Here is a 14,846-nt window from a genome sequence, read left to right as displayed (position 1 = left end):
AAATGAACTTAGATGATGCCGCATCCCGACGAATATCTGGCGGGGCGAATATCTGTTGCTAAGAACTGGCAGCCATGGAACCGGGGTGGAACGGATGGTTCCAGAAATGATCCTCATGGAGGAATATAATTTGGAACTGACCAAGTGGACATGGGGCTACGGAACCATACTGGGGCACAGTATTCTGCAGTGGAATAGCATAATGCCAGAGATGATGATCGTAGTGTGGAAGCGCTTGCGCCCCATGAGGAGCTGGCCAGTCTTGCAATGATGTTATTCCTTGCGCCCACCTTTGCTGCAGTTTTTATGAGATGTTCGTGAAATGACAGAGTGCGATCGAGAGTAACGCCAAGATAGACTGGCTGGGCTTCATGCCGGATTCTCGTATCGCCAAGCTGCACATTTAGCTCACGCGAGGCTGAGGCATGGTGTCGATGGAAAACAGATGATACCGTTTTTGCAGTGCTAGGGATTAGTCGCCATTTTTTACAGTAATCAGATATCAGAGACATGTCTTTTGTGAGTGTTTCCTCGAGGATGTCGAACTTGGATGCCTGAGTTGCACAGCAGATGTCATTGGCGTAGATGAACTTCCTTGAATCCCCAATAAAGAGATTAAAAAAAAAAGATAGTAAGTCTGCTTATCTTGAAACATAGCAGTCAAGAAAAAGGGAGATTTAATGTTTTCTTTTTAGACAAGTTAAACAAATTCCTTCTTCTGGTTTCACAGGCCCAGAAATCTTTATTCTGTTTCTTCACTATCGAGTGGGCAGGGCATTCCTGTAGCTAAATCACCTTCAAATGTAAAGGGCCAACCTCCAGCTGCTTCTAGAGATTGCTCGCAGGAACTGCTTCGTAGACAAGCTGGCCTTTTAGCGGGAATACAAAGTTGGTGCTGCCTGTGGTCTGTTGGGCCACAGTCTGGAGCTTCCTGAGGTTACATTTATATTCTGAGTTTGAGTCTTCTTCCCCCCTGCTATCTCAGCACCTCTTTGCCATTAAAAATTATCAATGCCAGTGAGACAGGAAAACAAGTCATTGTGCAATGATGTGATAGTGGTCAGGCACGGCTCTTGACTTTCTTTGTAGTAGATATTTGTCTTATCTGGGGGTTGGAAAATGTTTTACTTGGATAGTGCACTGTTTTGCCATGTCTGTGTGACCCTGGTTCAAGCCTGACTGCCACCACATTGAAGGAAGCTTTGGTGTTCTTGTTGTTTTCATTCTCTCTGCTTCTGTTGCTATTTAGGAAAAAAGGAGGAGGAGGAGGAAGAAGAAAAAAAGGGGAGGGAGAAATTAGTATTATTTTTATAACTCCTCAACACAGAGAAATTAAGTAAACTGATCAAGGTTACATAACTAGTAATATAGTCTATGGGATAACATAGGTTTGAACTTCAAGAGTTCATGTCTATGCAGATTCTCTAGGAAGAAAATGATGTAAATTTCTGTATCAATATAGACAGTGAAGTACTGAAAATGTATTTTTCTTTTTTCAACTTTTGTATGCTATATATTTTTAAAAACCTCTTTTTAAACTTTATTTATTTGATAGGACAAAGAGAAATTTAGAGGGAAGGAGGATAGAGAAGGAAAAAGACAGTGAGAGGCCTGCAGTACTGCTTTACCACTTGTGAAGCTTCCCCCGCAACCGGACACTGGGGCTTGAACCTTGGTCCTTGTGCTCTGGACTGTGTGCACTTAACCAGGAGCACCACTGCTAGGCCCCTGAAAATGTATTTTTCTTACCATTTTCTTCATATTATTTCTCTAGCCTGTTCTATTCTAAGAATACCCTCGGTATTACATATGGCACACAAAACATGTTAACCTACTGTTTCTGCTATTGGCTCAATGGCAGGCCATTAACAGTTTTGGGGAGTCAAAATTTATTATGTGTGAATTGCCAGTTGCACAGTGCATGGGAGGTTATGAGGTAGAAGATTGGAGGCTTGAGCACGTGTATTGTTCAGTGGTCAACTGCAGTTTTCTGAACTTTGGTTCTTAATAGTGGGTGTGTAGTAGAAGTGGGCAGGATTCCACTAAATGATAAAATGCATCTCAATAGATTGGGGACACTATGTGGAGAGAGATTTTTCCAACTGGATTCTGATAAACTTACTTATTTATTTGGAGAGAGAGGTCAAGATAGAGAAAGAAAAAAAAGAAGGGAACAATACCAAAACACTGCTCCACCATCCATGGAGCGTCCCCTGGTGTTGAGCTTTGAAGTCAGGTCCTCAAATACTATAAGCCACACACCTTTAGTCATTAATCCATTTCCCACCCCCAGAATTTTAGCAATTAATTTTAAATTAACGTTAACTGGGGACAGATGTTTGAGGAATATATCTAATCCCAGATGCTCTAGAATGAAAAACATATGCAACTTTCATTTATTCATCTATTATAAAAATATTCACTGAGGGCCAGTAAGGTATCTTGCCTGGATAGTGCCACCTGTTTTGTTGTGTATAACCCAGGTCCCCACCATACTGGCGATTTGCCTGAAAATGAAATGAAAGTTGGGTTAAGAGGAACTGTTCATGAGCAAAATAGACTTGAGAGGAGTTGGGTAGTATGCCAGCTCCCCCTGGCTTCTGCTTGACCATATGCCTATATAGGGATTGATTTGTTCCCATTCAAAGCTTTGGTCTATTTACATAAATCACTTTTACATTTACATAAAGCACCACACTCCCTCCAGGGCATTGGTGGTTTAGTGGTAGAATTCTCACCTGCTCCACCCCCTCTCCTTGTCACACCCTGATCCTCTCCTTGTCACACCCTGATCTTCCACCAGTCACTTTTCACTCCACCCTCTCTATGTCACATCCTGTTTCCACCCTACTTGGAGAGTATAAAAACAGCTGCTCTTCTGATTAAAGACACTTGGAAATTGCTTTCCGGCTCCGAGAGTTCCAGAGTGTATCTCCTGCGAAGTTAGTGCGACACGAGTTCCTGATCCCTCTCCCACGCAGCAGCCTAGATCAGCTCCAGTTGAGTTCTCTCCAACCCAGAGAGCACTAGCTCAGGAAGAAGCACCCTCAGGCTATCCCAGCAGAGAGGCATGTTAGCTCTGGTGTCCGGACCTGTTCAGATGCTGAGATGAACAACCAAAAATACAAAATCCATCTGCACTGCTGGGGAAATGGTTCAAATGGCAGAGCACTGGAATTGCACGTCTGAGTGTCCTGGCTCAATACCCAGCATGGCATGTACCAGAGTGGTGCTCTGGCTTTTCTCTTTCCCTCTCTAAAATTTCTCTCTCTCTGTGTTTCATTTGAAACCTTCAGATGAAATAAATCAAATAAATCTCTAAGAAATAAAAAAAGACCCAATTTAAAACAATCAAGATGTTCAAAGACCTTCATAGGTGTGATGGTGGTACTATGCTGTGAAAGAAAATGCTCCATTTCAGAATCACATAGTGGTGAAATAACGTGTCCCCTAGAAACACACAGCTCCTTCTATCTCAACTCTTACTTAGTTTTCAGGCGAGTAGCAAGTTGAAGAAACCAAGTTAGTTGTCCTGTATGTGTGCATATTGTAGGCCCTGAAGGTGGTATAGTAGATTAAAGCATTGGACTTTCAAGCATGAGGTCTTGAGTTCAATCCCTGGCATCACATGTGCCAGAGTGATGCTCTGGTTCTCTCATCTCTTTCTCTCTCTGCTTCATAATAGCATTTATAATGATGTTCCTTTCAGCATAACAGACTGTTGGGTAGTATGCCAGCTCCCCCTGGCTTCTGCTTAACCAAGCACCATATGCCTGTATAGGGATTAGTTTGATCCCATTCAAAGCGGTCATTTACATGGTTTGATCCCATTGAAAGCGGTCTATTTACATAAATCACTTTTACATTTACATAAAGCACCACACTCCCTCCAGGGCATTAGTGGTTCAGTGATAGAATTCTCGCCTGCTCCGCCCCCTCTCCTTGTCACACCCTGATTTTAACCAGTCACTTTTCTCTCCACCCTCTCTACATCACATCTTGTTTACACCCTACTTGGAAAGTATATAAGAACAACATTGTTCGTTTTAGTTAGTTGGTAGTTGGTCGTTGTGTTAGTTTAGTCTAGCTTGGTATAGATTGCACTGCGTCCTGCATGAATAAAGAGATACTGCGTACAACCCAGCCATGAGTCCCGGGTCGTCTGTTACCCACCCATGAAGCCAGCCCGGCGAAAACAACAACAGACTTCTGAGTGATTCATTTAGATTCTATGAGGCAAATGAATAAATACAAGCACTAACTTCTATTTAAAGGTTGTGATGACACTGACACAAAATTATCTTTATTTAACATTTTAAAAGTTCTTCCAATAAAGAGATGAAGATATAAATTTCTATAATTTGAACTTTCATTAAGTAATAAAATTTAGGGTTGGAAATTAACAATTTTTTAAAATTTTGTTACTTAATATGGTGCCAGCTGAATAAAACCAGTGCCTGATGCATGTGCACTACCTCTGAGCAGTACCCTGGGTCCAATTTTGTTTTATGTGGGTGGTATTCTTAATTTTCTCACCACGTTTTCTAGAACTCCTAGTTAGCTTGCTCAGACTCAGGCTAGCTTTTTAGTTTTAGCAACAAGACTTCGTAAACAGGGCTGTTCGCAGCGCGGCAGGGCCCCAATATGTTCCCACTGTTGACAGAGGGACCTGGGTGGTGACCAGAAGTGCTTCAAATACCAAGCTCACCACTGACAGGGTAATGAGCATGGCTTTCCTGGAACAACCCCTATTGATGGTTGTGCTGCTAACTTATGGCTTGTTCTTGGTTTCTCATCTTTATACAAATTATCACTGTAAGTAACTCCATTAAAATAAGCCAGATGGACATGGTAGATGTCTACTCTATACCCTATTCTTCTTCCTCCTCCTTATTTTAATATGACAGAAAGAAACTGAGAGTGAAGAGGGAGAGAGGCAGAGAGCGAGAGAGATTGATTTGCAGCACTGCTTCACCATCTGTGAATCTTCCCCCTGCAGGTGGGGAGCTTGACCAGGGTCCTTGTGCATGGTAATATGTGCCTTCTCTTCTACATGTGCCACTGCCCAGCCCCTGCACTTACATTTTCTATAATACTCTCTTCTAAAAGTCATGCAAACACAATGAGAACAGAGTTCCTATAGTGTTGTTTATTTGTGTTTTTTTGTGGTGCTGGGGATAGAACCCAGGACCTTGTACATGTGAAACATGTGCTCTACCACTTAGTTACATCCCTGGCCCAGAGTTCTTATTTGTATGTTTACTTTGTTAATGTCATTATTTTCCTAGACCATTGCTCAGTTCTGGCTTATGGTGGTGCCGAGGGCTGAACTGCAGAGCTCAGAACCTCAGGCATGAAATTCGGCTGTGTAAACCACTGTGATATTTCCCACTCCCAACTAGCAGAGTTCTTATTTTAACATGTGATGAGTCTGGAAAACAACCAAGCTACCATCCATTACGTGATTCAGTCTCACTAACAGTTCTCTAAAGGACAGTATCCAGGGTGTTTGCTGATAAAAGTTTGTGCTCAGACTCCGTCAACCAGGAACAGCTAACTCCATCCAATTTCTGATGGTGTGGGTGATGCCGTCACTGCTGCTGCCCTCACTAGGCACTAGATGTACTGGACAGTTGACTAGAACGGTGACCTGTGCTATGGCCTGCCAGGCTTGTGTAGTCACTGGACTCTCAGTCAGTGTGGTCACTGGGAAATTATGGGACATGTATCTATACATGTGTTTGGGAAGGAGAGGCTGCACTGTGCTGAGGATTTAGAAACTAGTGTCAAACTTCTTGCTTGATCATTTGTTGCATGGTTAAAGACTATAACTCTCTGTAGTTGATAAACTTTCTTGCTGGAACAATCTACACAAATGGCAGTTTATGTTTAATAGAAAATGAAGTAATGACCAAGAGGCCAGGTCTGAAGCCCAAGAAACCATAAATTCAATCCTGGCACCATCTGATACCAGAACCAAGCACTGCTCTGGTCCTTTCTCTTTTCCTCTCTCATTCTCTCTCTTCCATAATAAGTAAATGCCTCTTAAGAAAAAAAAATCTACTTCTTAAGAAAGTTGATGACCCAGGGATAGCTTGTTCCAAAATGCTTTCAGTATTAATCACCTACCAAGGGATCCATTGTAACACAATCTCATAAAGAAGCATCAGCGCCTGTTTCAAAGAGAAGTGTTTTTAGAAGCTCATGCTGTAGGATGCTGAAGATGCTTTTATAGACCACTCTGTCAACACGAATTTTCATTTAGATGAGTTAACTCTTATTGGAAATCACTTGGTGAGTTGGGGGATAATTCATCCCATTGTGTGCTTGACCCTGCTTCAGCACATGGGTGCACCTTGGATGGCTCCATAGTAGAGGGATAGTGCTGTGTGTGTCTCCTATCTGTCACTCACTTTATCTTTAAAGTAAAAATGAAAAAAGTGGCCCAGAAGGTGGTATAGTAGATTAAAGCATTGGACTTTCAAGCATGAGGTCTTGAGTTCAATCCCTGGCATCACATGTGCCAGAGTGATGCTCTAGTTCTCTTATCTCTCTCTCTCATCTGTCTCTCTCTCTCATTAATAAGTAAATAAATATTTAAAAAATAAAAAATAAAACAAAATTGGACCCAGGGTGCTGCCCAGTGGTAGTGCACATGCATCAGGCACTGGTTTTATTCAGCTGGCACCATATTAAGTAATAAAATTTAAAAATTTTGCCAATTTCCAACCCTAAATTTTCTTACTTAATTAAAGTTCAAATTATAGAAATTTATATCTTCATTTCTTTTTTGGAAGAACTTTAAAAATGTTAAATAAAGATAACTTTGTATCAGTGTCATCACAACCTTTAAATAGAAGTTAGTGCTTGTATTTATTCATTTGCCTCATAGAATCTAAATGAATCACTCAGAAGTCTATTATGTTGAAAGGAACATCATTATAAATGCTATTATGAAACAGATGCAAGTCTAACATTAGAGAAAATTATCCTTGAAGTGATAATGGCTAATATTTTAAATAAGACATTTTTTAAAGAAAAAAAAAACAAAAACTAAATTAGGAGTCTTGTGGGGCTTAGATACATTTATGACCAACTGTGGTACATAAATAATTTATTATTTTATACAAACAAAGCTGAAATATTGAAATCAATACAGAAGCTGCAGTTGTTAAAATTTACAAATATTTATACATTGTCACAGTTGTTTTATGATTTAGTATTTTTGTAATCCACTAAGCAAAAATGATTCTGATGAGTACAAAAGCTACTTCATATGGTAGAACATGCCTTCTCTCTTTGTTGTTCACTTTATGTAACAGTTTACCTTGACTTTTTTGAAGAATGACTTTGTAGATCAACATTTGAGTTCTACAATGACATTGAACTTTCTATAAATGACTTTGACAATTTTGACTTCTTTTTGTTTAAAATAAATATTAAAGAGAAAACTATAATTTCTTTGAAAAACAGTCATAGAGACAATGCTTTTGATGAGCTTTGTAGATTGTAGAGACAAGAGGTCATGAAAATACTTGGTCTGAAATATGTCTACATTTCACTGTATAAAATATATACTCCCAAAGGGGTAAAGACTAGGGAAGCATCCAATGGAGGAGATGGGACACAGAACTCTGCTGGTGGGAACTGCATGGATTTGTACCCCTGTTATCTTACTATATTGTTAATCAATATTAAATCACTAATAATAAAAGAATAGATAACTGATAGTATGTCTAGGAATAAGGTACCAACAGAAGTGTTGAAAAAGTGTAGACAAATAAACAAAAGTAAACCAATGGGACTACATCAAATTAAAAAGCTTTGCACAGCAAAAGAAACCACTACCCAAACAAAGAGACCCTTCACAGAATGGGAGAAGATCTTTACATCAAACAAGAGGCTAATTAACCAAAATATGTAGAGAGCTTGACAAAATCAACAACAAGAAAACAAATGACCCCATCCAAAAATGTGGAGAGGACATGGACAGAATATTCACCGCAGAAGAGATCCAAAAGGCTGATAAACATGAAAAAATGCTCCAAGAGTCAGGCAGTAGCGCAGCAGGTTAAGCGCACATGGTGCAAAGCTCAAAGACGGGTTTGAGGATCCTGGTTCAAGCCCCTGGCTCCCCAACTGCAGGGGGGTCACTTCACAAGTGGTGAAGCAGGTCAGCAGGTGTCTATCTGTTTCTCCCCCTCTCTGTCTTCCCCTTCTCTCTCCATTTCTCTTTGTCCTATCCAACAACGATGACATCATTAACAACAACAATAATAACTACAACAACAACAAAATAAGTCATTGATAGATAAATGCAAATAAAGACAATAATGAGATAACATTTCACTCCTGTGAATTTTATACACCAGAAAATGTAGCAGCAACAAATGCTGGAGAGGTTGTGGGGACAAAAGAAACCCCCTGCACTGCTGGTGGGAATGTCAACTTGTTCAACCCCTGTAGAGAGCAGTCTGGAGAAATCTCAGAAGGCTAGAAATGGACCTACCCTATGACCCTGCAATTCCTCTCCTGGGGATATATCCTAAGGAACCAAACATACCTATCCAAAAAGACTTGTGTATACCTATGTTCATAGCAGTGCAATTTATAATAGCCAAAACCTGGAAGCAACCCAGGTGTCCAACAATAGATGAGTGGCTGAATAAGTTGTGGTATATGTAAACAACGGAATACAACTCAACTACTAAAAATGGTGATTTTGCCATTTTCAGCTCATCTTGGATGGAGCTTGAAGAAATCATGTTAAGTGAAATAAGTCAGAAACAGAAGGATGAATATGGGATGCTCTCACTCTCAGGCAGAAGTTGAGAAACAAGATCAGAAGAGAAAACACAAGTAGAACCTGAACCGGAGTTGTCGTATTACATCAAAGTACAAGACTCTGGGTTGGGGGTGGGGGAGAGTACAGGTCCAAAAAGAATGACAGAGGACCTAGTGGGGGTTGTATTGTTATATGGAAAACTGGGAAATGTTATGCATGTACAAACTATTGTATTTACTGTCAAATGTAAAACATTAATTTTTAAAGAAATTTTTTAAAAAAGTAAAAGAAAGAAAGAAAACATTAAGCAGAACTTGGACTGGAGTTGGTGTGGGGGTGGGAAGAGGAAAATTCAGGTCCTGGAATAAGATGGCAGTGAACTTAGTGGGGTTGTATTGTTGTGTGGAAAACTGAGAAATGTTACGCATGTATAAACTATTACTGTCAACTGTAAGACATTAATTCCCCAATAAAGAAATAATAATAATAATAATTGGGTGGAGGCAAAGCCATTCCTCTGATATCTCTCCCTCCCTCCCTCCCCATCTCTCTTTTACAATTTTTCTAAAATAAATTTATTTATTTATTTATTAGAGACAGCCAGAAGTTGAGAGGGAAGAGAGTGACAGAGCAGAGAGAGACAGAGAGACACCTGTAGCACTGATTCACCACTCTTAAAGCTTTCCCCCTGCAGCTTGGGATCAGGGGCTTGAACTGGGGTCATTGCACACTGTAACACGTGCACTTAACCAGGTGTGGCACCGCCTGGCCCCTATCCCTTCGAGCTCTTCCTCTTCCATGTCACTGGTTCTTTGCTCTTGGGGCTGTTACCATGTTGGGGGTTCAGTGCTAACCTCTATTTTTGGCAGGTTAGGTAGTCAGGAGTGGCGGTGTCCAGATTAGACTTGCAGAAGGGAATAACATTACATGGCCTCTCTGGACAAGCATTAGGATGGTTGGCTGGTATATAAAGAATGAATTTTCTTTTCCAATAAATTTTTTTTTTTTAGTCAAAATTCTTTTGATTATTGAGAACCTCCTCAACCAGAGCTGTCTCTGGCAGATATGTACGTGGGCCACAGATATCTCCATGCTCCCTGCTTGTTCTGAAAGGTCTGCCCACACCTCTCTCTCTCAGACTTCCTTGTCATCAATTTTCTCAGTCTTTGAACAAGCAGCCAAACCATTGTTTATGATTCACTATAGATTTTCAGTGGGGTACCAGCTCTATCATTTGAAGTGCTGCCCACCAAGATGATTTTCTTCATCTTTCAGAGCAAACCCCGTGTATGAGGCAGTGCTGTGGGCATCCACTTCTGACTGGTGCACAGCATGCTGACTCATCTGTAGAGGACGCCTGGACTTTATCTCCTGATAATCCAGTCTAATGGCTTACCCACCACCTCCCTCCTACTGCATTCAAGGAGCACAAAGTCATGGGAGTTAGCATGAGTACTGGCTCCATTTGCCTGAAATTTCTGGACATGCTTGATCCTGATTTCATATATACTTCTTGCAGTGGATAATGAAATATTGCTCTGCAGGTCCAATTTGATGTTTGACAGTTTTAGTTTGTAAGGATTACTTAATACATGTTGGATAGCTGAGTTGAGTTGCACAATTTGATATCCCTTACGGAGGTGTAAAGCTGCTTCTGGGGTCAGCAGCCAGCCAAGACTGCTTTTAAAATGAAGGATAGTTGTCATCAGATGAGAACATTGGGATTTGCCAGGCACACTAATGGGATTTCATTGTGACTTCATGCACCATTGGGATGTGTTGGTGATGGATTTAAATAACAACACAATAGTGTATATATGCCACAAAATCTTTTTTTTTTTTAAATTTTAAATATATATTTATTTTCCCTTTTGTTGTCCTTATTGTTTTATTGTTGTTGTAGTTATTATTATTGTTGTCACTGCTGTTATTGTTGTTGGATAGGGCAGAGAGAAATGGAGAGAGGAGGGGAAGACAGAGAGGGGGAGAGAAAGAGACACCTACAGACCTGCTTCACCACCTGTGAAGCAACCCCACTGCAGGTGGGGAGCCAGGGACTCAAACCGGGATCTTTATGCTGGTCCTTGTGCTTTGTGCCATGTGCACTTAACCTGCTGTGCTACTGCCCAACTCCCACAAAATCCTTTTAAAAAAATTTCTACTGCACTCAAAATGCCATCTACATGTCTCTTAGTAAATGAACTATAGCAGATACTATATATATCTTCCCAAACAAAAGAAGACCACCAAATAGTATGCTTTTTATTTTTGTGGTGGGTGGTACAAGATGCAGTGACTTGGTTCTTTCTTTATTTTTGCCCTTTCTATTAGTGATTTGATAATAGTTTACAAAATCATAGTGCTGTGCTTCCTCATAACCATTTTTACAAAGTCTGAGAGACCAAATTGGTTGCTTCTTGCCCCCTCTTTTTTTTCTTTTGCAAATTTGTATTCTTTAATTATTTCCCATGTACAAGTGAAACCACTCCATAGTTGTCTTTAGTTTCTTATTTCACTAAACATAGTCACTTTCAGTTTCATCTATTTTGCTCCAAAGGACACAATCATTTTTAGTTGCAGAGTAGTATTTCCATGAGTCTATATACCAAAACTTCTTTTTAAAAAAATATTTTATTTATTTTTATTAATGAGAAAGATAGGAGGAGAGAGAGAAAGAACCAGACATCACTCTGGTACATATTCTGCTGGGGATTGAACTCAGGACCTCCTGCTTGAGAGTCCAGTGCTTTATCTACTGCGCCACCTCCCGGACCACTATCCCAAAACTTCTTTATCTAGTCATCTGCTGATGGATATTTTTGTTGCTTCTATACCTTGGTCATTGGGCCTAATGCAGCTATAAATGTAGGGGTGTGTATGTCCCTTCAAATTGGTGTTTTTATATCCTTTGAATTTTACCCATGAGTAGTAATGTACCCACTCAACAGCATATAGATAGTATGTAAACAATACAATGACATCACTGTCAGGTGTCCTCATGTCATAATGCTTTCTAACACTGACTTGTCTAAGGCTCTGTTCTAATTGGTGGCCCACAGTGGAATTTGGGGTACCGAAGTTTTGGGGTTACTACCAGTACAAAGGTAACTGGTGAAATCTGGCTAAGGCCTATGGCTTGTAGCAACACCAATTTCCTGATTTAGATATTGTACTGAAATTATGTAAGATGTTATCATGAATGAGCCGAGATGGGGAACAGATAATTATAATTTTCCTGTATATTTCTCTGTAAGTTTCTGAGAACCCAATTATTTCAAAACTAAAGAAAAATTACTAGTAGTTTAAAAAATTCTTGCTTTAGAAGGCTATTGAGAGAACTAGAAAAAAAAATACCAAGTATGCATTTTTATAATACTACTGGTCCAGAGTAGGTTTGTTTTGTTTTTATCAGAGCACTGCTCAACTCTGGTTTATGGTGGTGTAGGGGATTGAACTTGGGACTTTGGAACCTTAGTCATGAGAGAATTTTTGCATGACAATTATGCTATCAACACCCCCCAGCATGTTTCTAATCAGTTATACTCACACATAGTCAAGTTGGCACACCTGAATTTTATTTTATTTTATTTATAAAAAGGAAACATTGACAAAAACCATAGGATAAGAGGGGTACAACTCCACACAATTCCTACCACCAGAACTCTGTATCCCACCCATCCCCTCCCCTGATAGCTTTCCGATTCTCTAACCTTTTGGGAGTATGGACCCAAGGTCATTGTAGGATGCAGAAGGTGGAAGGTCTGGCTTCTGTAATTGCTTCCCCGCTGAACACGGGTGTTGACAGATCGATCCATGCTCCCACCCAGTCTCTCTCTTTCCCTTAGTGGGGCAAGGTTGTGGGGAATCAGAGTAGCACATCTGCATTTTTAAATTTTTTAAAATTTATTTTAAAAAATGAGACATTAACAAAACCATAGGACAAAAGGGGTACAACTCCACACAGTTCCCACCACCAGAACTCTGTATCCCATCCCCTCCCCTGATAGCTTTCCTATTGTTTATCACTCTGGGAGTATGGACCCAGGGTCATTGTGGGATGTAGATGGTGGAAGGTCTGGCTTCTGTAATTGCTTCCCAGCTGAACATAGGCATTGACTGGTTGATCCATACTCCCAGCCTGCCTCTCTCTTTCCCTAGTAGGTTGGGGCTCTGGGAAAGTGGAGCTCCAGGACACATTGGAGGGGTCATCTGTTCAGGGAAGCCTGGTCGGCATCATGCTAGCATTTGGAAACTGGTGGCTGAAAAGAGAGTTAACATACAAAGCCAAACAAATTGTTGAGCAATCATGGACCTAAAGGCTGGAATAGTGCAGATGAAGTGTTGGGGGGAGGGTCCTCCATTTTGGAGATAGCTAGTAGGCATATTTTAGTTATATTTCAAAGGGCCTGTAGCTATACTCGTTTTTTTTTTCCCTCTTAGTCTGAAATCTGATATGCAGGTGGATCCAAGTTATTGTCTGGGAAGGTGATGTCATGGCTGGAAAAAGGACAGAAAGCTGGATCAGGGAAGAGAGTAGCTCCCTAATATGGGGAAGGGGTATAAATATTGTTGACAGTAAATCCCATTGATTTGATTTGGTCTGGGGCCCATAATTAGCTTAGGAGCCTGTGTGACCTCTGCATCCCTGTAGATCTGAGCTCACATTCTGTGGTCATGAGTAGGAACATTCCAAGCTGCCCCAATATTGACCCATCTTCCTCAGGTGTAGCATAGAGTATATTGTCCATCCTCCCTTTGGAGGATGGAACATTCTCTACCATTGCTGATCCAAGTTGAGGATGAGGTCCTCTGGGGGCCTACAAAGGGGTCTATTTTGTTGTTCCTGATAGAGATGAACTGTAACAATGGAGAGAGGGATTTATTTGAGGTCTAGGCCCATCATGTCTGTTTGGGAATCTCAGGACTCCCTGAATAGGGCCTCAGCTGATGGGGCATACCTGCATTTTTAAGAGGTCTGGCCCCCTACCACTGAAACATGCATTTTGTATTGATTGCCAGTCAGATGTGCTAAGTATATCTTGCTCTGATTCTTTCTTTTTGATCCAGGTCAGCACTGAGAGCATCTCTATGGGGGTTATACTCAGAGAATTACCTGACTATCTGTGTAGGTGAAAATAGCAACAGATCCTACTCTACAGCACTTGGGGTATGTGGGATCTATTGAGGTCATTATACTAGTGGTGATACAGGGTGGTGGTAGTGACTTTAGTAGGAAGAAAGGGATTGAGAAATAGAAGCTCAGACGAAGGTGCCAGGAAGAAGGCTCAGGTAGGTGGCTAATCATAAACTTCACTCTGGGCCCTACATCAGAGCTGAGTCTCTGGCCCACCCAGGGACAGGACTGTCACAGAAGAGGGGGCTGATGTTCATCTCCCCACTAATGCTTGTTTAAGAGCTCGGCATGATGTCTAAATACGTAATTAAAGTTAATCTTGTTGCCATTACCTTATTCATTACAGTGATTTTTCTGGTTGCTTTTACGGCTCATTGTAAAATTGATTTTGAATGAAATATGTTTCCTCACTGTTTTCATCTTAATTTATAAGAGTGCCTATATTCTTCAGTTGCTAAGTAACCTCGCTATAATGTGTTATCATAGTGGTTCTAGCTGGATAATTTCTGTAATCACCTTGGAGATTGTTTTAATAGTATATTATCTTAAATGGTAAGAAATGACTAATTCTAGGTTATTTGGAGAAGGAAGACTGAAGTATTTCCTCAAAGGCACAAGGTTTGTCTGCCAAGATAAAGACAGAGCACACAGCATACACCTCGCTCATGGTACAATTCTTTATAAGTGTATCACAGCTTCAGAGTCCCCAGATGGAATGTGCAAGGAAACTTCCTAAAGTTTCAAAGAACCAAAGGATTCAGAAAGGGAATATCTGACCTAGCGATGTGGAAATTGCATTTATTAAGGCCACAAAGGAAACAGGAGACAGAAGGATGGTCATGTTGGGCTAGATCTAGTAGAGCAGAAACATGGTAGAGCAGAACTATGGAAAGGCCATGTCCTAACCTAATGGGGGGCTTGTTCAAA

General features: G+C 40.6%; 1 long non-coding RNA gene across 1 annotated transcript in view; it reads left to right on the top strand.

Moving 5' to 3' along the window:
* Nucleotides 1–3,816: 3,816 nt before the first annotated feature.
* Nucleotides 3,817–14,846, top strand: part of LOC132538640 (uncharacterized) — a 915,711-nt gene continuing 904,681 nt past the window's right edge. The window contains exon 1 of the long non-coding RNA XR_009549998.1: nt 3,817–4,064. This is a non-coding gene — a long non-coding RNA (uncharacterized LOC132538640). The remainder of the gene's footprint in view (nt 4,065–14,846) is intronic.

This window comes from Erinaceus europaeus, chromosome 5 (assembly GCF_950295315.1).
Source record: "Erinaceus europaeus chromosome 5, mEriEur2.1, whole genome shotgun sequence".
Lineage (NCBI taxonomy): Eukaryota > Metazoa > Chordata > Mammalia > Eulipotyphla > Erinaceidae > Erinaceus > Erinaceus europaeus.
Note: the sequence above shows the minus strand (reverse complement) of the source record. Positions and strands in the feature narration are given on the sequence as shown.